The 23,876-nt window shown below is 35.5% G+C and overlaps 1 long non-coding RNA gene across 1 annotated transcript; it reads right to left on the bottom strand.

Moving 5' to 3' along the window:
* Nucleotides 1–1,503: 1,503 nt before the first annotated feature.
* On the bottom strand, nt 1,504–23,386 carry LOC141379145 (uncharacterized). Its single transcript, XR_012395154.1, has 3 exons — nt 23,205–23,386; nt 19,241–19,295; nt 1,504–3,227 (listed from the first exon to the last, which is right to left on the bottom strand). It is a non-coding gene; the product is annotated as an uncharacterized lncRNA (long non-coding RNA).
* Between the last annotated feature and the right edge of the window lie 490 nt (nt 23,387–23,876).

The following is a 23,876-nucleotide window of genomic DNA, read 5'->3' as shown; positions in this document are numbered from 1 at the left end:
TGGAAAATCATATTATTTTTTTTCTGTTATATCTTTCATATATCTTAAAATCTGCAGGACACCGGCCCTCTAGGAACAAGTTTGCTGAGCCCTGTGTAAACAGTCAGTCAGAGTACCTGTTAGCCGTATCAGTTTTTGCCTGAACCAAACAAAAAATGAAGAGGACAGAGCTAAACCTCATGCCTGCTCTCTAAAATAAAATTTGACAAGTGTCTTTCATATAATTTCGGAATAAGCGTGTGTAAGTAATATGAAACATTCACATATCTTTTGCGAGTTGGTTATTTAAGATGTATAACGCAGGTAAAATGGCCGCATAGGAAGACACTGCAGCGCTACTGAAGATTGTGGGTGTTTAAAGGGGTTTGACGGATAAATATAAATTTGGAGCTAAATTGTTAACGGTGCCAAACAGCATTTCCCGTTGTTTACATCCTTGTTTACATCCTCACTATAACATACCATTAATGCTAGAAACTGTGCCTGCAGTTGATCAATTTTAACAAATAAAAATACTTAGAGGTTGTGGCTCACAATCCACAGCTTCGTCGGTTGGAGGAATTTTAGTCAAATCCAGCAGTGAAGCGGAGAGATTCTGGAAGCTGTCCTTTGTCAAATACTACATTTTATAATTCTCTGGAACATAATTAAAATTAAATTGTAAGCTCTTCTCTCTTTGTGTTGTGTCCTTTCAAAGGCCAAATACAGAAACAGAACAAGCTCTGTGGAAATAGCAGCATTTGGAGGCCATTTTAGCTTTCTCTGCTACATTACAGCACTACAGTGCCTGTGGCCACGCCCTGTTACTGCGCGAGGTGAATGCGCATAACCTGAAGCGTTTGTGATCTCACTAGCCCGGATGTATTTTTTTGTAGTCCCCAAACTTCGTTCGCTGTAGGCTTTGCTAAGCTGACTCTGTAAAAGCCAATGTCTCCCTTTGCATTGAACTTTGAGCATCTTTGAGATATTATGTTCACACAGCTACATTACACATCAACTAAAGTTTCAAATATGATATAGTAGTGGACCACCCCTTTAAAATGGTTTTAGTTGTTGTCAGCCTGCAAAAAATAAAGTAATGAAACTAAAATTAGGGTGGCGCGGTGGTGCAGTGTGTAGCGCCGCCGCCTTAGAGCAAGAAGGTTGCTGGTTCGAGCCTCAGCTAGGTCAGTTGTCATTTAAGTGCATGTTCTCCCTGTGTTTGTGTGGGTTTCCTTCAGGTGTTCCGGTTTCCACCACATGTCCAAAGACATGCGCTGTTGGTGAATAAGGTAAGCTAAATTGTCCATAGTTTATGTGTGTAAATGGGAGTGGATGGATGTTTCCCAGTAATGGTTTTCAGGTTGAAGGGCATCCGCTACGTAAAACATATGCTGGATAAATTGGCGACCCCAGATTAAAAAAGGGACTTAGCTGAAAAAAATAAATGAATGAATGAAACTAAAAACATGTTCTTGAATATATAAACACAAATAAAAATAAATAAAAAAAAAACACTTCGGGGAGTGTGGGGTATGTATATACTTTATTGTATGTATATACTTTACTGTTATTTTACACTAAGCAGTTTTCTGTCAATTTAGACAATGGTTTACATATGTATACTTCGATTCTGTGTAAGCAGACCAAGAATGTACAACATATGCAAAACTCATATTCAATAATCTCAAATGAAAATATTCTTTTTAATTTTGCAATAAAAAATAAATAGACAAAAAACACTTCCATGATTGATTTTTGAACACAAAACACTTTGTTGTGGCATTATCGTGCTAGCAGAAAAGTTACATATATATTTCTTGAGTTACATATTCTACATATATTCAGAACTGATCAAAATATCACAGAAAATCTTTGCCAACAAAAACAGGCATAATATTTGTAACACTTTATTTTAAAGGTCCATTTGAGTATTAGCAGACTGTCTGCTTAATATCTGGTGATTCTCCTCGTTTAACAGTCATTTAACTGACTATAAGAAACTTTCCAAGTACATGTCAGTAACACTAACCCCATCCTAACAGTCTACTTATAATCTAATGAGAATTAGTTGGCATGTAGATGCAATATAACTTTAACAAGCGGACCATCAAAAAAAAAAAAGTTTGACGTAATATATAAATAATAATTTAATTTAAGGGGTGACGCGATGGCACAGTAGGTAGTGCTGTCAGTAGGTAGAAGGTCGCTGATTCGAGTCTCGGCTGGGTAATTTGCCATTTCTGTGTGGAGTTTGCATGTTCTCCCTGCGTTCGCGTGGGTTTCCTTCGGGTGCTCCGGTTTCCCTCACAAGTCCAAAGACATGCGGTACAGGTGAATTGGCTAGGCTAAATTGTCTGTATGTGTGTGAATGAATATGGGTGGATGTTTCCCAGTGATGGGTTGCGGCCAGAAGGGCATCCACTACGTAAAAACGTGCTGGATAATGGCGATTCATTCTACTCTGGCAACCCCAGATTAAAGCTGCGGTCAAACTAGAGTTTATGTTTGCGAAATTCTGTCGTGCGGCGCTGCGAAAAGGGGCGGGATTAAACAAGCTTATTAGACATTTTAAAAAGCGAGCGATTGCTTCATGTTTTTAATTTCTGTCCAGAAAGGTCATGTTTTGATCCTCTATTGGTCTCACGCAGTCAAGTGATGCGAGTTCACCAAGCTTGAACTTTGCACCGCAGCGATCTGCAAAACTTTACGCATGACCCTGCATTTCCGGTCTGACACATTTGCGTGTGTATGAATGGAAGTCTATGGGAGAAAAAGCCCAGTGTGATATCGCTTTATATACCGCAGCTTGATAAAGGGACAATTATTCATTCAGCTCATTCATTTTCCTGAAAAAAAAATGAATGAATGAATTTCATTTAAGTAAAAGATAATGACCAAAAACAATATGGATGTCACAGCCAGGCAAGATTCTCCCAATTCACAGTCAAATGATTCACACTGTTCACTGTCACCGCAATCAGCAAGATCCCCATCACCCAAATACTAATCTGCAGTGCACCTGCACGTCATTCCCCGCTCATCACTCCAGCTCATAAATACCTGGCTGTATGCTCCCTCATGCAATATCTGGCCTCAATGCATATATGACAAGGATGTAGTCTCGCGGTCAGTCAATTCCCACAGTGTCTTTGTCGCTCTCCTAGTGTTAGTTTCCTCCTGCTTGTATGTGTTCCATCTTCATCTGTCATCCATATTCCATACCATGTTGGTCCACTGCTCATCATCTGCAAGATAAAAGGCTTTATCAGTTTACCCTCTATCTTGTTTACATCATATCTGTAAACAAGTTAAAGTACTGTTTAAGTAGTTTCCTATAGACATTCAGTTCTGGTCTCCATCCCCCTTCAGTGACAATGGACATACAAAAACTAAATAAAATGGCTAAAGCACAGCAAATGACTTAAAGTATTATTAAAATGAAAAAATACAGCAATTAAATTGAAAAATGTACAATTTAAAACAATTCTATTATATTTTTCATGCCATGTTTAATAATAATTTATTCTTATTCATGAGATCAAATTCAATAGATTCAATAGATCTAAATCTAAATTGTAGAAGTGTTAAATAAGAAAATTCACACTGTTGTTTTTCCACAAATCTTCTTTCACAGAACATTTTGTTTCAGTTGTGCAAAAAAAGAGGATGTTTTGAATCACACTGACAGATTGTGATTATCCAAATGAGCATTTTGCTTGTTTATGAGTTTGAATCTGGCTCATTCCAGTACACAAACAAGTGGTTTTGCTTGCCTTCCCGCAATATAAACAGAGTCAACCTTCCACACAGAAGTCAGCACATACACCAATGTGTCGTACAGCTCAGCTCGTTTTATGGAAAGATCACAGCTACATCTTACGTGGTCAACAAAACTAGTAGAAAGCCACATGCTAAAAATAGCATCACGCTTGCTGTTTTGTCAGATTGCACTTGATTGGCTGAAGAATGACTAAGCACTTTTGGTGTTTTGCTAAATTTACACTCAATGGCCTTGTATGTGGTTTGCCTGTCCAACTGTTTAATATCTGAACAGCCAATCACATGACAGAAGCTTAATGTGTTTAGATTCGTACGAAACAGCATCAGAATTGGGAAGAAATACAACATTGTAACTTTGAATGTGATCGGGTTGTGAGTACAAGACAGGCTGGTTTGAGAATTTCAGAAACTGCTGATTTACTAGAACTTTCACACACAACTATCTCTAGGGTTTATAGAGAATGGAAAAAGGGGAGGAGGAAGCTGTAGTTTGGTGGGTACAAATGGCAAGGCAAGGCAAACTTTATATATAGAGCACAATTTTACACAACCGTAGTTGATCCAAAGTGCCTTGTTGATCTCAATGATGAGAAGACAGAAAGTCAACCAACTTCTGCAAAAGAGCATTTCTGAACACACAGCACATCAAATCACATCAGAAGAAGAGCAAAACCGGTGACCGGTCTACTAAGAACAGCAAAGAAAGGCCAAAAATCACACAGACTCAACAAACTACACATTCGAAGATTGGTACGAGGTTGCCTGGACTGAAAACCTTTTGCTGCGACATTTTAATGATAAGGTCAGAACTTGGATCCATTCGGTGTTTTAGCAGTTGCTTTTAACAGGCTGCTGGTAACTATATTTTGATACCTATTTTTAGAGCTGCACGATTCTGGCTAAAATGAGAATCGCAATTTTTTTGCTTAAAATAAAGATCACGATTCTCTCACGATTCTGTAGATGTAAAACAAAGCTTAATGTGAGATTATTGTTTTTTTTCTCAAACATATGGTAAAACAACAATATTAATATTATGTGTGGATCTACTGGTTTCTATAAATAATAATATTCTACTTATAATTATTATAATGTTGAATTATGTTTGAGATATAGGCCTATGCTTGCAATCTGTCATTGAGAACATTATTAGACCATTTAATTCACTGGTAAAATCAACATTATATAGGCTAGAGTAGTTATACTGACACTGTAAACATTATTTTCATGCACAACTCTATGACAGAAAAAACATCAAACGCTTGTCGCAGTCATAACTCTAAAATGCGATACGATTATTTAAATGTTGTGCATGCTTTCGGTTTCATTTTCACTGCCGTGTGATGTCCATACTTCGCGCGCGGCTCTTAAATGATCACTCTGTGCCACAAACTGAATATTATTTACAACTTTATTACCTGTTACTCACAGCATAAGCAGGTTCTGTTCAGTAGAAACGTGCGCGTCTATCATTAAGTAGGGCACACGCCCACACAGTCAGCAGCTCACATCACGTGCGACTTCCCAGCCGCGAATACAGCATTATATGAAGACAAAAATTACATTTTTGGGTGAATTACACCTTATAAATACAGTATGTGACTCTTTTAATATCATTTGGAGGTGTCCATGTTGTTGAGCAACGTGTGTGAAACAATGAAAAGACTTGTGCAGCCGCCTTTGCTTCTCTCCTGAACTTGAAAATATGATTGGCAGAATCGAAGAAATGCAGGATTGAGATCGTCTAGGGTGTTAAATCTAGATCGTGATCTTTTTTCGATTAATTGTGCAGCTTTACCTATTTTACCAAATTAGTGTGATTTAAACATAGCCTAATTGAGTAGTTCTGCTTTCTGTGGCCATCCCTTTATGCCCGCAGCAGGAGTTCTTCTAGAACTATGACGTGCCACAGGAAGGACTGAGCAGCAGTCAGGGTTTTATATTTATATGGAACTGGTGCCGACTAGGGATGCTCATTTCGGTTAATTTTGCTAACCGACAACCGCCGCTAATTAATTGGTTATTAACGGTTAACTGGTCAGATTACTATTAATTTTATATTAAACAAATTGAGGTATCCATTTTGTGTCTGACACATTAAATATTGCATAAAATAGGTCTACTGATTTATTTTTAAATGCTAGCATATTAATAACAGAACAGAACAACAGAGCATCTTCACGCACCTGCAGTGTTTAGCACAGAAGAAAAGTATAAACTAAATAAAATGGATAAAATAAATAGGACTGCCCTAAATTATTTTCCAATTAAATAATTAATTTATATTACAAATCGAAAACACTGACTGATTATTTTTAATAACCGGCATAGGCTGTTTTTTTCCAATCATATTTTTGTCTTCCGTCAAATAAAATAGCAGACTTCCTCAAATCGCTCGCTCCACGGAAAATATGGATTTATTTAATGCCCCGCTTGTATTATTATGATCACAAAACCTTTTACATTTTTAATAGAAATCATTATTTTAAAGATTATGTCTTGCTATGGTTTCCTTTCTCTCCATCGCGGCTCAAGTGCGCTGCGTGATGAAAAGATAACAACGCGCGCGCATATGTTGCCTTTTTGTAAACAGTTGTGTTGTTTAAATATGATATTGCATTAATGTGCATACATGCTTTATAAGCTGTAAAATAAAAGGTAAAGCCTATTTGTTGCGTTTATGATGCAGATCCAGGTCAACATCAGCTCTTTTTTTGGCATCAACACGTCTGTTTCAAACAGCAATATTCTTCTTCCATTTTGCTTCTTTGGCAAATGTGTCTGTAGGCACGAGTTATACGTGATCGTCCCGCAAGTTAAGTATGTCTTGCAGTTGAACAAGTGTCCGACCACAGCTAACATGCTTTTTTCATTCCAAAAACGCAAGGCGCACCTCATTGCCTTTATGTTGACAAGGAAAAACGAAGAGAAGAAGCGTCCTCTTATGAAACGACTGAATCAGCTGGGTATCGATTGTGCAAAAGTGTTGCTATATATGTTGATAAAATTGTAATATTTCATAATATTATTATATTCAAGATTTGTACATTCATACAGCTCTGGATAACTTAAAACAGCGATTAGACCTTCAAAGCGGCAATAATGCGTCCTGAAGTAAAACGAAACGGCTATAAACTCCAGCAAGATAGAGTGATTATATGCAGAGTCATACTTTATCTATAAATAAAGTATAACTATAGAAACTGTGTTCATCTTAACTGAAAGCTTCTGCGTGTTTGCTGACCTCACGCATCGCGCACCTGTCAGTCAGTCAGTCAGCACGTAACCCCAAAGGATTAAACAATAGAGCAGCACTATACGGTTACAAAAAAGTTTGCGCTGTTATAATCCACTTACCTTTTAATACGTTTTGATGCGATTATAATCCGCTATTAAAAACAACAACAACAATAACTGGATGTTTTGAATGGGTAATGTAGCTGTGGCTGGATGCATTTTAGTCCCCGCCATGGAAGAATAAATGTAGCGGAAACCAAACTCTTTAAAAGTTCTCTAGTTGTCTTGACAACACAAACTGCTGCTCTGGGATGAGCTGCGTGCAAAAGATGCCCCTCTTAACGCAAAGGCGCATTTAATCGGCCCCTTATGCAGCCAAACTAAAAATATATAAAATAATAATTTTAATCGTTTAACTGATAGCATTAATCGGTTACAAACGCACCCTTTCAGTTAAAGAGCCCATATTATGGGTTTTTGAAAATTCCCCTCCATGTAGTGTGTAACACAGCTCTAAGTGAAGTGAAGTATCCAGCTAAGGCTTAAATCTGTAAGAATACAGTGTTTAAAACTGTTGATTCATCTATAAAAGAGTCGATTCATAGTGCTTCAAACGAGTCGCCTTGATACCGACTCATTAGGTGTTTCGCCATGACGTACGAACGAAACAAAGTTTTTCACGTGCACGCGCAAACCCGGGAGATTTCAAACCTGAGGCCCCGCCCTCTGACGCAGTAACCCAGACACACACACACACACACACACACACACAAACACACGCACACAAACATGCCGGTCGATTGAAGTCACATTGCAGATGGATATATTGAGTCTCTACCCAAAGATGAAACCTCAGCATTATAGCCAAGCAGTTGGAAACTACTGGAAACTTCTGGAAGCTACATGCTACAAAGAATACTTCATCTGCGTTTGTTAAAGGAAGGATCAGTAACTTACTGATGGACATCAGGATGGGTTTCTTCCATTTCTCAAGTGTAAGTACGTGCGGTTAAAGTTGTTGCCTCGTTGACTCTAGCTTGCAAATGTATTTAGTTGTGATTTGTTACTTGTAACCGCGTGTACTGTATCAGGTTAACTGGATATTTTATCTTATCGCGTGCAAAGTCACGTTAAAAACGCGACGCGTGCTGTTTGTTTATGGAGCTCCGTGCTAGAGTTCTGCTCCCGCGATTTATTCGGAAATTTATTCCCGCGCCGCAGAAATCTGGCGCGGGGACAGCCGCGGGAATAAATTTCCGAATAAATCGCGGGAGCGGTCGGTAACGGGTTTAATTTGGGACGGGAGCGGGCTGTCTAGCAATATCACGGATATTGCTATGCGAATTAGAAAGAGAGAGTCTGCGTGGTGCTTGTGTGTGTGTGTTAGTGCGCACGCGCGCGTATGAGAGAGAGAGAGAGAGAGAGAGAGAGAGAGAGCGAGCGAACGAACGAACGAACGACAGCTTGGCTGTCTGGACTGTATACTGGGTGATTTTTGGTTGTGTTCTCCGCTCTAGCGGGACCGGGCGCGGCGGGCAGAAAACGGAGCGGGTTCTCAGGCTAAAACCTGGCGGGTGCGGGCGGAAGCGGGAGCGTTGTCATCCGGAGGTGTGTGTGTGTTTTTGTGTGTGTGTGGTATGGCCAGTACACGACTGTCTCCTTCGTTCGGTTATCCGTGGCACTATCCACTCGCCATAGTGTGGCAGCTAAAATCCACGTCTGCACTATCGAGCGTGTATGAACTGTGATTACTTTTTAAATTGCTGATTAGCTATTGGCCATTTCCCTCTCTGACTGAAGGCAGTCGACCAATCGCGACAGACTGTCATCGGTCCAATCAGCGCAGATTAGCTCCGCGCTAAGGAGGGGTTTAGGAACAAATGAATCACTGGACGATTCATACAGGAGTCGCTGGGATAATTAGGTAAAAATAAATGCAGATTATAAGACCATGAAAGTGTTTTTTGACCTTGCATGCATATTAGACTGTTGTTGGAGACCCTTACAACCAGGATATGACCCTATTTCATGTATAATATGGGCTCTTTAACGGTTAATCGATTATTTTGAGCATCCCTAGTGCCGACCCTTTAGAACTGCCCTCTGCCCACAGTGTGTACATTTTATGATGCTACTTCCAGCAGGATACTGTGCTGTCACAAAGCTTTCTGAACATTCTTGAACTTATTAATGAGTTCAATAAACTTAAATGTCCTTTATAGTCACCAGATCTCACATTCGGTATGTGCTGGAATGGGAGATTCAGTTAATGGACTAATGTGTTAAAACTTTGTGAGCTCTATAATGTATTTATTTAATTATTACATATGTACATTTTGTATATTTGTATTTGATTTAAGCTTACCCCCTGACATGTATATTTTTTGTACTGTAAAAATATTATAAAAAATATATATATATAATAAAAAAATGGATTCATGTGCATCTGACAAACTTGTAGCAACTTCAAGATGCCATCATGTCAATATGGAGCAACATATTTTGCAACTTAATAAATCAATGCAAAGAAGTTCCAACACAGGTTGACATTTATACATTTTTTTTTAAACTGGAAAAATATGCTTTGTAAGTTTGTCTATGTAAATATGCAAGTTTGACTGCAGTTTCTAGATGAAATGAACAATAGTATCTGGATGCAGCCTTTATGATGCAAGCTGAGATTGCATCACTCAGTAATACAATGTCAGACACAACGTACTTAAATTGAGCGAGTAACATCACTGTGAGTGGTATGGTTAGGGGTGGGGTTAGGTGAGCCCATTAAAAAGCATTGGATGCAGCTCAGACCGCACTGCACCAGGTCTGCATCCAGACCCCTCTCGAAATGAATGCTATGAGGAAGTATGACAACTTTTGTTCCATTTCAAACTAATGATATCTACAGGAACATATTATAAACAAGCAAAAATATACTTTTCATGCATTATCGGCAGTACTGCAAAACAACTTGACAGTGTCTGCGATTTGTAATCAAATATGTTCGTCTCACTAATTTAAGAAGAGAGAGTGGTTTTTCCAAACAGGTGTTTTTTTATGGCCACTGAACTCTATTGACCTTATTCTAAAATGCGGAAGTGCGCCTGTTTTCGCGATTGTCTTAGAACTTTCGTTTCAGTCGCCTATGGGAGAAATGACAAGAAATAATAAACGGCAAAAAATGGTCAAACTACTTGCTCTACAAACAAATGTTTGCATGACTATATAAACCAAGTAGAATAACATAACAAGGAAATATCAGTTTACAACATCAAACAGCGAAACGAGCAGTTTTTAATGTCTAAAAATGAATGGAAGTGAATGAGACCGGAAGTCTCGTGCCAAAAAGATTCAAATGGCAGCGCCCGCTCGTCTGCGGAGAATAAGGTCAATTAAGCACATTTGAAATTGCATAATGTTTTTCAAGAAGTATGATGCCCTTTACTCCAAAAAAAAAAAAAAAAAAAAAAAATGAGGTTTGCTGTTTGTTTAAACTACTTATTTAAAATTAGCTGACACAAACAATTCTTGAGTTTTTTGGGGAAAACTTAATTGTTTAATGTCCAATCCACTTACATTACAGTGTTATAAGAAGGTGTCTGGTGCATACACTTTAAGTAGACTGAACATAAAACAAATGAGTTGTTCCCAAAAAACTTTTTTTTTTTAGCTTAATTTAAATAAGTCTGAAGAAACACCAAATGTCATTTGAGTGTATGGAGTGGAAAAAAATGGTCTTCTACAGGTGGTTTGTCAAGCCCACTCACTTGGATGAAGCATATTAAGAATTACAATATGTTTGCCCAGAAACAAAGTACCGATAAGAAAAGTGTCTGATGCACATGGAGTTCCAACCTGGAACACTGCAAGCTGAACCTAATAAAGTGGCCAGTGTGTAAATAGGTTTTACAAAAAAACAAATTGTGCAGACATTTTCTTGTGCACACATGCTTGGTTTGATGTAGAACTTCTCATTCTGCAGCTCTCACGGACACTCATCTTCATGTTTATGGAGTTCATCACTCCTACTCCATCAAATAAATCATTGCCAGCCCCGAACTATAACCATTCAAAAGAATCAACTCAAAGATCCTGAGTTTGACAATATAAAGTGGTATACAATATGTATATAACATGTGTTGAACATACTAAGCCAAAGGTGGGGAGAAGATCAAAGCTGCAGATGAAAGGTAAATCTGAAACTATAATGCGAATGAACACATGGCCAAAAGGATACATGTCTGAGACAGAAGCAAGCCAAAGAAAAGCATGCTATCTCAAAGTCAAGCCTCTGAAACAACAACTAGCGTTAGATATTATCATTAGTCTTCAGATTGTTAGAGTTGCTCCAAGACTTTGTTCTTCAACAGTCAGTAAATAGAGCTGGACCCTAAGGGCAGGTTTCCTACAGATGGGCTGGATGTGGTGTGAAGATACAGACGTCTTCTTTTCTGCTGGGGTAACATCTCTAACATCTGTGAGAGGATCTATAACAGGTCTGTGAATCTAGCAAAACACCAGAAGCAGTATGTGGTGGTTTAAGCCTTTGATTATAAAAGCATGCACACGTCTGATCTTCCTTTGACTGCGAATAAGAATAGAGGCAATGTTGAACTTTGTGTCAGTGAACATAATACGTCTGATGTAATTCAGCCTCCGGCCCAGCTGTCTAAACTGCTGGACAGACTCAGACATGATATGTGAAATTTAAAATAAAATGCTTCCTGTTTTGGGTGTATTTAAACTTCTAGTTCAGTTTTCTTGCTTAGTTCTAAGAAAATGACACAGTGTTGGTTCACATACTCTCACATCTTTGTTTTTGCAGCCAAACGTAAGGTAATTTTAATCAAACTAAATGTGTGCATTGATGCCCTTCTACAATGACAATCCTATTTTATCTCAAGGAAAAGTTAATATTTTTATTCGACATGCAAGTAAACAAGTAGTATCAGAACAATATTTGACACCTTTGCAACACAGCAAAATAATCACGCGCCTAGAATGTTTATAAGCCAATCAGAATCAAGCATTCAGCAGCCCTGCTTTATAAATAGAGTAAATAAAAATAGAGAATGATAGTGTTAGGAAGTCAGAGCAAGGTGTTGAAAACAAAAACTAGAACAGAGCATATTAGTGTTAGAAGAACAGAAGGACATTCATTCATTTTTCTTTGGCTTAGTCCCTTATTATTCAGGGGTTGCCACATCTGCATGAACCAACAATGATTCCAGCATATGTGGATGCCATTCCAGCTGCATCCCAGTACTGGTAAAAACAGAAGAACTTTCATTCATTCATTCATTTTCTTGTCGGTTTAGTCCCTTTATTAATCCGGGGTCGCCACAGCGGAATGAACCGCCAACTTATCCAGCAAGTTTTTACGCAGCGGATGCCCTTCCAGCCGCATCGCTGGGAAACATCCACACACACATTCACACACTCATACACTTTGGACAATTTAGCCATACCCAATTCACCTGTACCGCATGTCTTTGGACTGTGGGGGAAACCGGAGCACCCGGAGGAAACCCACACGAAGGCAGGGAGAACATGCAAACTCCACACAGAAAAACCAACTGAGCTGAGGTTCGAACCAGCGACCTTCTTGCTGTGAGGAGACAGTACTACCTACTGCGCCACTGCCTCGCCACAAACAGAAGAACTTATATTATTTAAAAACTTTTTTATTCCATACCCTATAGATTTTTTTTTGTTTTGAAAAATGTTGGAAACTTGTAACCACTGACTTCCACAGTAGGAAAAACAAATACCATAGAATTCAATGGCTACATGTTTCCATCATTCTACAATATATTTTCTTTTGTGTTCAACAAAACAAAAAGACAAACTCAAACTGGTTTGGAAAAAAAAGGTGGGTAAATAGTGACATAATTTAAATGGGTTGTCCACTAAAATATAATATTCTAAACTTTAGTTGATGTGTAATGTAGCTGTGTGAACATAAACAGCATCGCTGAATGGAAGACTCTCAAAGTTCAATGCAATGGAGACATTTAAGAGTTAGCTTAGCAAAGCCTACAGTAAACAAAGTTTGGGGACTAAAAAACAAAAAGACAACACACAAAAAGAGAAGTGCTTACAATTAAATTTTAATTATGTTCGAGGGAATTATAAAAAAAACATATAGCTGCATTTGACAAAGGACAACTTCCAGTTCAGTTCTGGATTCAGTTATAACTCCTCAAGTCTCAGTTTATCCAATACACTGGCAAAAATATTATCCATTAATTCATTTTCCTTCAGCTTAGTCTTTGATTCATCAGAGGTTGCCACAGGGGAAAGAACCGGCAACTATTCCAGCATGTTTTATACAGCAGATGCCCCTCAAGCCGCAACCCAGTACTGGAAAACACCCATACACACTCTCATTCACAAACATACTCATATACTACGGCCAATTTAGTTTATTCAATTCACCTACTGTATACCGCATGTCTTTGGAGCACCCGGAGGAAACACCAACACGGGGAGAACATGCAAACTCCATACAGAAATGGCAACAAGCCCAGCCAGGACTAGAGCAGCGACCTTCTTTCTGTGAAGAGACAGTGCTTACCACTGAGCCACCGTGCCGCACAGCAAAACTATTATTTTTTTATTCTTTCAGAAACATTGCAACAAATACATTGCAAAACCCTACATGTAAAACTTAAAGCTAAAGAATTTCACAACAAAGGTCTGACAAATAGGAGAAGCATTTCTGTTTTCAGAATACTGAGGGTATGATAACTGTAAGTTATATTTATATGCAGCTTTAGGCTGTCAATCTTGTGTCTGTTTACTTCCCCAAACGAATGTACTTCTATTTATTTCATTCTGCATGAGAAACTAAGAGTCATTTCTTTATCAAGCACCTACGAAGCGTTGCCTGCGACACTCTTCTATTTGATTCCGAAGATAAGTTCAGTCTTGTTTTTCTGTTCAAATGTTAAGCCATAGAGCAAAACAGAAGCTGAAGTTTCCCTTTTTGAAATGCTTCTCTTTTGTTGATTTATAATTAGTTCTTCAAGCAAACTAGTATAAACAAGAGACAAGAAAAAACAATTTTGACTGCCCTATTGGCAGATTATTTTGCTCGTTCTAAAGAAAAACTAACTTCATTTTAGCATTTTATTTTATAAAACAAGACCATATATTTCGCTTCTCTAGAAAATGCTTCTTGATTTAAATTTTTTTAGATGTTTGGACTAGAAAAAAGACTAAAATCTAAGTAAGAAAAGCATTTATTACACAGTGTCAACAATGTCATCCATAGCAGGAACAACAAACTTTTTGGAAGTGAAAGGTTTTTGTTTTCCAGCATAATCAAAAATCAAAAATATCATCACTGTGTTATGCTAAACCACTTTATGTTCTTAAAAAGTTACTGGTCATTGAGTAAGACTCCACTTTTGTAAACTCCAGTTTACTTGCATTTGTTAAAGAGTAGTTCACCAAAAAAAAAAAAAGTCTGTCATCATTTTTTTTTGTTAAAGACAACAGACAATATATTAAAGAAAGAAACTCCTACACTCTGAAAAAAAAAGCTTTTCATCATTATTTTGTCTTGTTTTTAGTCTATATATTTACCTTAAGTCAGTAAGCATTTTGTAAAAAAGCAAAACATACTGTGTTTGCTTAAGAAATAATGTGTCAAAATTAATTAACTTTCATTTTTCATTGTTTTCCCCTAAAACAAGCTAAATCATTTTATTAATGAAAAAAATTATTTTGCTTACCCCATTTGCTGATTATTTGAGACAATATATTTCCCGTGTCTAGAAAATGTTTCTTGATTTAAGAATTTTTAGATATTTGGACTAGCAACAACACTAAAATCTAAGTAAGAAAAGCATTTTTTTTACAGTGTGTGGGCATTGTCATCCATAGCACAAACAACAAATATTATGGAAGTCAATGGTTTTTGTTTTCCAGCAGAATTGAAAATCAAAAATATCATCAAATATATGATCACAGTGTTATGCTAAACCGTTTTGTGCTCTTTAAAAATAATCTTAAAAAGTTACTGGTCATTGAGTAAAACTCCACTTTTGTAGTCTCCATTTTTACTTGCATTTGTTAAAAAGTAATTCACCCAAAATTTAATTTCTGTCACAATTTTTTTTTTTTTAACACATTAGACAATATATTGACGAATGCTAGAAACTCACACTCTGAAAAAAGCTTTTCTTAATTTTTGGTCTTGTTTTTAGTCTAAATATCAACAATTTATTAAGTCTTTGTTTGAGAAATAATGTGTTAAAATTAATTAAGTGGGGTTTTCCATAAAACAAGCTAAATCATTTTATGTCAAACAGAAAAAGTCATTTTGCTTACCCTGTTGGCAGATTATTTTGCTAGTTTAAAGGACAAAAACTCAACATATACTATGGAAGTTTCTGTTTTGCAGCATACTATCGTCCATTGCATTCATCAGAAAGAATAAAAAAGTTAAAAGTGTGTAAATAATGACAGCTTTTTCATTTTTGTGTGAACAATCCCTTTACATTTGTTTATTTTAGACCCTGCTTACAAATATTTTACATGTATCTAAATGATTCATAAGTTTTTTAATAACAGACAGATACCCATAAAGCCTTTTCTATGTACGTGCAAGCCTTTTCTATAGTGCTTCCATATAGTTTTGTAATTAATCTGAAGTGTGGTATGACCTAACTGTCCTGACATTTCCATTATACTCAAATTGCTTGCAGGTTTTATTCACTTAATGTGAGGCAATGAACTTTAAGACCTTGAACATTACAAAAACGTGCCACTAAATTTAAGGATAATGTAAACTGAGAAATGAAAAGACAATTGTACCATTTTCCACTCCTTTTTTTTATATAACTATTAATGAATACATATTTTAAATGCATTTCTGCAGAAGTGCACCTTTTTAGACTTCAAGACAGGTAAATGAAGGGCTTTCAGGGTTCAGCGAAAGCAATGTGAACTTTTATGATTAAATATTGTGTCAGTCATATGCGTGAGATTTATGACTCGTCCCGTACAGGGGAAAGAGAGCATGTACTGAAGAGCATGCATTTGCAAGGCACATTTAAACACTTTTTTTCCCGTTTGAGGTAGCAGATGTGTTCCAGATGTGTTCAGGCAAAATCATAAATAAGCTTGAAACAAAAATGGGTGCATTGCTTTACTACGGTGCCTATTACTACTCGCCAAACTGAATGAATATGCTAACAAATAAAGCAGAGTACGGAGTATTTTGTGTATACCTTGGTCAGGTATATTACGCATTCAAGCATCTAAAGAATGAGTTTAATCCCATAAACATAATTGTGCTTTCATAATATTAAAATGAATAGTATCTTACGAGGCCGATGCGATGATGACATGTTTATTTAATGTAAATAATTTTTTACATTTTGGTTTAACTAATTTCAGTTTCATACAACTGAAAATACTACTACATGCTGTATATACAATACCCAGTGCTAATTTAAATTAAAGGGATAACATAACAACACAATTAAATACAAACAAGGTGATTTCATTTAACGGGCTTTCGGTTTTAACAAAAAAAGTCTTTAATTACAAGCCATTATTTAAAAAATCCTTTTAAATATAGGCTACTAACAACATGTCACTTCTGTCCTTATGTGTCAATTCTTGTGGCCAATCTTACCCCAAGGCTCCAATTTCTGTGATTTTTTATGCTTCAACATAAAAGCAAACATTTTTACCCCACAAAAACAAAAATACTGATGTGTCCCACAAATCCTCCACTAACAAACCTGACACAGACACAAAACAACTTTCCTATGCAACAAAGCAATGCCATATAAAACTATATTTTTCAGAGATATAAAATGGTGAATACATAACAGTATCTGCTTTCTGACGTCAGCTGCAAATGTGAGTGAATCGCAGAGAAAAGTAGTTCCTCTTAGAAAAGGGTCTCCGGGTTTGATTTTTTTAATATTTACACGATTATGCCAGAGAACTGTGTAGCAGTGTGATGTGGCTGTATATCGTCACTGGTGGGACACTGCGGCCTTGTGCCAACGCACGCCTATATATATATTGGTTTTGGTTGGTTCTGCTGGTTTATGAGGAATCTCCAAAAGTTTAATGTATTTTATACTGTAAAAACAGTCTATTATATTATTAACCTACAACCCACACACACACACCCCTTAAAACTAAACTTTTACAGAAAACCTGTGGCAAATTTTGAATGCAGTAAGATTGTTAAGTATGATTTTAACTGTTTTGAATTGCAAGGACAAAGGGTGTGTCCTCATAAACCTCATACATTGTATTATCTAAATAAATCATGACATTATACAAATGTGTGTCCTCATAAACTATAAAACAAGTGCACACTTACACAATTGTACAGCTATCTTCATGGGGACTTCTCGTTTTTATACTTTTATACTGTACAGACTGTATATTCTATACCCCTAAACCCAACCCTCACCAGAATCAATCTACATGTTTACCTTTTCAAAATACTTCATTCTGTGTAACTTATGAGCCATTTTCTTCATGGAAAAAACAAAAGTCCCCATAAGGTCAAAATGACTGATATAAACATATGGATATATGGACATGATATATATATATGGACATTTGGTAGGACTTTTAACAATGGTGAACAATAACAATTGGTGTTGGGGATTTTGCTCACTGGAGTTAAAGCCAAACGTTCATAATGGTTCACCTAAAAATTTAAATTGCATCACTTACAGAGTCTCAGATCTGCTAAAACGTTATTTTATCTGGGTTAAATATACATAATGGGCACATTTTTCGAGGAGAATTATAATTTTTGGATGAAAGATAATTATTTTGCTAAGCATAGAAAGCTTGCGAACTGAAACTGTCACCACAGCCACGTCTGCAAGTAAGAGATGCGGGGTTTAGATAGTAGTTTATGGCAGCCAGGTGGGATTCTGGAGCCAGTTTGAGCCAAAAATCTGTTCTCTCTTCATTATCCCAGACCTGGCCTGTGTCATTCTGTTCAGTTTATCAACAGTGTTTTTGTCTCGACAGGAATTCAAACCTCAGGAAAGTGTTTACTGATGAGGGTTTACAATTTAATTGCAACATTTTTTAATGAGCTAGTTAATAAATTACTATATACTATAAAACCACGCTAACAACATGCTAATCCATACTAGAATCATGCAAACAGCAAGTTAATCCATACTAGAATCATGCTAACAACATGCTAATTCATAGTAGAATCATGCTAACAACATTCGGATTTGTACTAGAATCATGCTAACAACATGCTAATCCATACTAGAATCATGCAAACAGCAAGTTAATCCATACTAGAATCATGCTAACAACATGCTAATTCATAGTAGAATCATGCTAACAACATTCGGATTTGTACTAGAATCATGCTAACAACATGCCAATCCATACTAGAATGCTAACAACATTCATGATAACATCATGCTGATTTCGGCAGGAAACATGCTAATTCATGCTAGCATCAAATTAAAACTAATTCAAAATAAAAACTAATTTATGCTAAGCTAATTCTATCTATCTATCTATCTATCTATCTATCTATCTATCTATCTATCTATCTATCTATCTATCTATCTATCTATCTATCTATCTATCTATCTATCTATCTATCTATCTATCTATCTATCTATCTATCTATCTATCTATCTACTATCTGTCTGTCTGTCTGTCTGTCTGTCTGTCTATACTTTTTCAAACTGTTTTAAAATAAATACATTATTACCAACAGGTTTTTCAAGCCAGCCTCAAAGTTTGTCTCTACAAAATCTAGTTCAATATATACTCTGTTATTTATCATTTATGATCATAAGATGGTTTTATCAGTGTTGTATGTATAACAGACAGCATTTTACATAAACTCTCGCCAGTGGTATTTTAAAATGAACTTTGTGGCTTGAAACTCGTAACCAGAATAGCTCTTTATTTGTTAGTCTTATTTTTAATTCTGCGTCTACATTGTATGCGAGCACTAGCTGGGCATGTCTTTTTAAAATAGAAGCGAGGGTAGATGGGCTGTTTTGGTCACTTCCTTTATAAGTTTGTAGTTGGCTGGGTTATTTTAGTAACAGTATAAATATTAGTGTAAATGTCAGAGTGCTTTTGTGAGCCTCTAAACATTGTTTGTTATGGCATTATGGTATCTGATAAATAATTCTGGAAAACCCAGAGATATAAAAATTAACAGTTATTCCATAATTCGTTGCAATTCGATAGTAAATGATCAATGACCTACTGTCATAAGAGGGTTGATTTGGCCTCATGGAGTTACACACATTTCCTCAATTGCACTGAAAAGAAAAATCAAAGAAAAGTTCACATGAGAATGTTATGAAACAGCCTTGAGGCAGCGTGCCATGTAAAACTTTACTTTGGAAGTTTCATAGACAAGTTTCCACATAAACCTTGACATTACTTATTTTCCTATTGGCAATGCTTGTTGTCACATACCCGGAAGCTTGCAGACAAGACATTGGACTGACTCATATATTGAGTTTTACACTGCGCCAGATACACAGATTCTGCTTTCCACTGATGATTTTCACAAACACGCTGGTCAAAATGCCAAAATGAACATTAAACTGAGCATGAGCAAAATATGAATTGTATCAACAGTGGTCTACAGGGCCCTGTATAGAACTGGGGGCTGTGTTTGTTTTTAAGGCTTGAAAATATAATAATTTCAACATAATAAGGCTTGCAACAAAGCAAGAGAGAAGGCTGACAGGAAAGTGTAGATCTTCTCAATAGGCTACATATGTACGGTAGCAATATATTTTAAAATATAGGCCATTATTTAGGCCTATATTAACGTTAGATTAAATAATTGTCATAATACATTGAAATTGTGCTTGCGGGTGCTTGCTGTCTATTGTTGCTTGCAAGAAAAAGTTGGGAAAAAGGGGTGTACTTAGCAATATATACAGTTGAAATCAGGATTATTAGCCCCCTTTTGAATTTTTTTTTCTTCTTTAAATATTTCTTCTTTAAAAATTTCAAATATTATTTGTTTTATTTCAACTAGAATAAAAGCAGTTTAAAAATGTTTAAAAAAAGAATTTAAGGTCAAAATTATTATAAGGTCAACATTCTACAGAACAAACTCTCGTTATACAATAACTTGCCTAATTACTCTAACCTGTTTAACCTAATTAACCTAGTTAAGCCATTAAATGTGACTTAAAGCTGTATAGAAGTGTCTTGAAAATTATCTAGTAAAATATTATTTACTGTCATCATGGCAAAGATAAAATAAATCAGTTATTAGAAATGAGTTATTAAAACTATTATGTTTAGAAATGTGTTGAAAAAATCTCTCCATAAAACACAAATTGGGGAAAATATAAACAGGGGGTCTAATCATTCAGGAGGGCTAATATTTATGACTTCAACTGTATATATTGCTAAGTAAACCCCTCACAGATCTCTCTTTAAAATTAATATTTTCTACAGGATGCTTTACAATAATATGTTTGTGAATATACATCAGATTGTTCAGTACCAAAGCTAAATTTGAAACTAATCTAACAAAAAATAAACTAAAGATCACAGTCCAAAAATTAGTACACCCAAATTAATAGTTGGGGGAAAATGTTAAATAAATTTTTAAGAAACTGAAAAAAAAAAAAAAAAACAGAAACATAAAAAAATATCAAATTTTGTTGAAATGTTGTAGTTTGTATTTGTTTGCTTGCAATAACTTATTTGGATTTATTATTGTTCAATTCTTATAGATGTTTGGTGTATATATATTTACTATTAAGTGACTATGTAGTTTTAATCATCATGAAGAGTTAAGTGAATTAAAATTTGCATCAAATTATGGCAGGCAAACGTTGACATTACTTTGATTAAGCATGAACTTAAGACTTAGCCTGAGAGTTAACCTGCCCCGGACAAGCTTAGTTTCCGAGCATGAGTTGCCAGAGTAACTGAGTTTGAACTATCGTAAATTTGATTTCTGATTAATAAACCTGAGTTACAAAAATAAGCCTGGCTTTGTCTCTAAGCTTGGTTTATGGAACAGACCCCTGGTATTATGATGTGTTTTGGACAATCACATCACAGTAAAGACAAGGGAGACATATTCTGCTGTTTTATTAATTCTGACTTAAACTGTATATATATTATTCAAAGAATAAGCATATGCTGAAGCACTCTAGCCAGAAGGATTTACACTTGGCTGCTTAAATTAGTAAATTTGATTTGAAGGTGGAATTTACCACCAAAAACTAATTAAAATTAGAGTTATAATATTATATATTGAATTTACTAATTCAAGCAGCCAAGTGTAAATCCTTCTGGCTAGAGCGCTTCAGCATATGTTTATTCTTTGAATCAATTTGCTTGCATAACATATAACGATGTCTGCAATTTACTAGATTGAGTGCATCAGCAAAGAAAATAAATTGTGCTTGTTTTCAGAAACACGGACTATTAAGAATGGTAATTACAGCAGCATCTGCACAGTGAATTTCCAAAACTAAGTCTGAGCATAAATATGACTAAAAACAGCAGACTTATGACTTATGTTTTAAATATTATCGTTATAAATGATACAAATGTTAGTCATTTATAGGTATAGGTACAGTATGTATTTATAGGTATAGCTACAGCAAGTTCACTTATTTTGGCAATGGAGTTATTCTAATTTGCTTTGGAAAGATTTTATTTATTGTAATTAAGAATGTTGATAAAGACTTTTCCTTACTTTGGGAAAATGTTTTGTTTGGTTTTGTTAATTACGAGACAAAACCTTTGCATAAAAATAAAATATATTTCTTTAATCTTCTTATCTTATTAACAAAATTGTATATGCATAAATGTAAATTTAAACCAAAAACCCTTTTGAATATATTTTGCTTACAGTAATGCAGTACTACTTTAAAACTATTTCTAACTCTTTTACAAAAACGCTTTAAAAACAACAGAAATTTGTAAATTACATAAAAAATCTTTTTATTTAATGTGTTTCTTCTGTTTAAAAAAAAAAATATATATATATATTTATATAGTGTACTGTGATTGTATATTCTGACTTTTTGCATAATAATAAAAAACACTAGTGTTAGTCAAAAATAGAAAGAGCTATGAATACTCCAGCATACGAGTCTACTATCATCATTATAAAGAGAACAAAAGAAACTTAAACATCACAATGATAAAAACTGACAGTAGTTTTTAAAAATGTTAATACGTGCTGCATCTAAAAATGTAGGCTACACTATACTCTGTTTAGGTGAAAACAGTTTGAACAAATTGTGAACCAATATTAGCATATCTTAATATTACAGTTTTGAAATTCTCAAAACTACCTGTCGAATCTGCACATCATTGTCACTTGTGCACATCAGAAAAGCAGTTTCTCATTCCTTTGAACAAGTTGCAAATGCTTTTGTACATCTATGCAGTTAATTATGTGCAGTTCTCTGCTCTTTCCTACATTATCAATTGCTTATGTCAAGTTGATCAAAATGTATTATTTTAGTCTCTGTTAAATAATCTTACCCCCACAACATTCAATCATTTATTCATGGCATAAGCCTTTACATGCAAAATGGCTGAACAAGCTGTCATAATATTTTGTCATTATGCAATTTCTATTGCATTATGCATTTAGACTTTTGTTTCTAAATCTGTCTACAATTGGTACATTTCTCCCACGTGAATTTTAACTTAACCAATGAAGGTCTAAAAGAAGGTTATCCTCTGTTCACTTAAATACAAATGAAATTGAGAGCTCATACATAAACATTCAACACTACGTTTGTTTTTATTTGCGTTATGTGTGTTATGCAGTGCTGTGTTTTCCTTTCAGTGTCACAAATAATTGATCTGTCAACAAATTACAGTACAAACAGTAAAAAAATATTGCCATAGTTTACATCAGAACACTCTCCAGAGTACTTATATTGACAACATGACTAAGTCATTTGACTTATCCATACACAATCACACAAAGACTTGCTATTCTGATAGCACTAAATTGTTTATGGATACAGAATGTTGTTTTGAGAAACGCACTTACTGTTTTACAAATTTCAGTTCTGATCTGAGAAATGTAAGTTAAGCGACTGAGAAAACTGTGTTTTAATTTTAACATGTAACTGTGACTTAGTACAGACATTTATACCACACATATTCATAAAGGACATACTATTTATTTTAATGGTGGAAGACAAATAAGTGTAAACCCTCACCGCGTTATGAAGCAGAAATTCAGTTTCTTGTGTTCTGTTGACCAAAATGACTGATATCTTCAGAAATCCTGACACCTTGTGGCGTGGATACAATATCACACAAAAGCAAACCTTTTTTGCAACAATCGTGCACTTGATTCTCAGTCAAAATTGTATTTGTTGTTTTAACGTTTTTTTTTTTTTTGGGTGGGGGGGGGGGGGGGGGGGAGGGGGGTTAGTAGGAATGTGACCTTATGTCTGGCCTCCTGAGAAGAACTGCTCCATAGGTTCTCCACAATCACAGCAATTCAGTGTTGATTTGATTATTTTAAATAGTTGTAAATTACCCAAACTCTAATGCAACTCCAAAGCAACTCAAAAACTCAATGTAACAAATGATGTTATAGTTCTTTTCCGGGTTCTTTTTTTTTTCAAAATATAAAAAATCTCAATTATTCAAACACACACACACACACACACACACACACACACACACACACACACACACACACACACACACACACACACACACACACAAACACACATATAAGCTGTATAGAAGTGTCTTGAAAATATCTAGTGAAATATTATTTACTGTCATCATGGCCAAGTAATAAATCAGTTATTAGAAATGAGTTATTAACAATATCATGTTTAGAAATGTGCTGAACAATCTTCTCTCAATTAAACAGA

This window comes from Danio rerio, chromosome 19 (genome assembly GCF_049306965.1).
Source record: "Danio rerio strain Tuebingen ecotype United States chromosome 19, GRCz12tu, whole genome shotgun sequence".
In the NCBI taxonomy this organism is placed as follows: domain Eukaryota; kingdom Metazoa; phylum Chordata; class Actinopteri; order Cypriniformes; family Danionidae; genus Danio; species Danio rerio.
The sequence above is the reverse complement of the archived record's forward strand: the minus strand, read 5'-3'. Positions and strand labels throughout refer to the sequence as shown.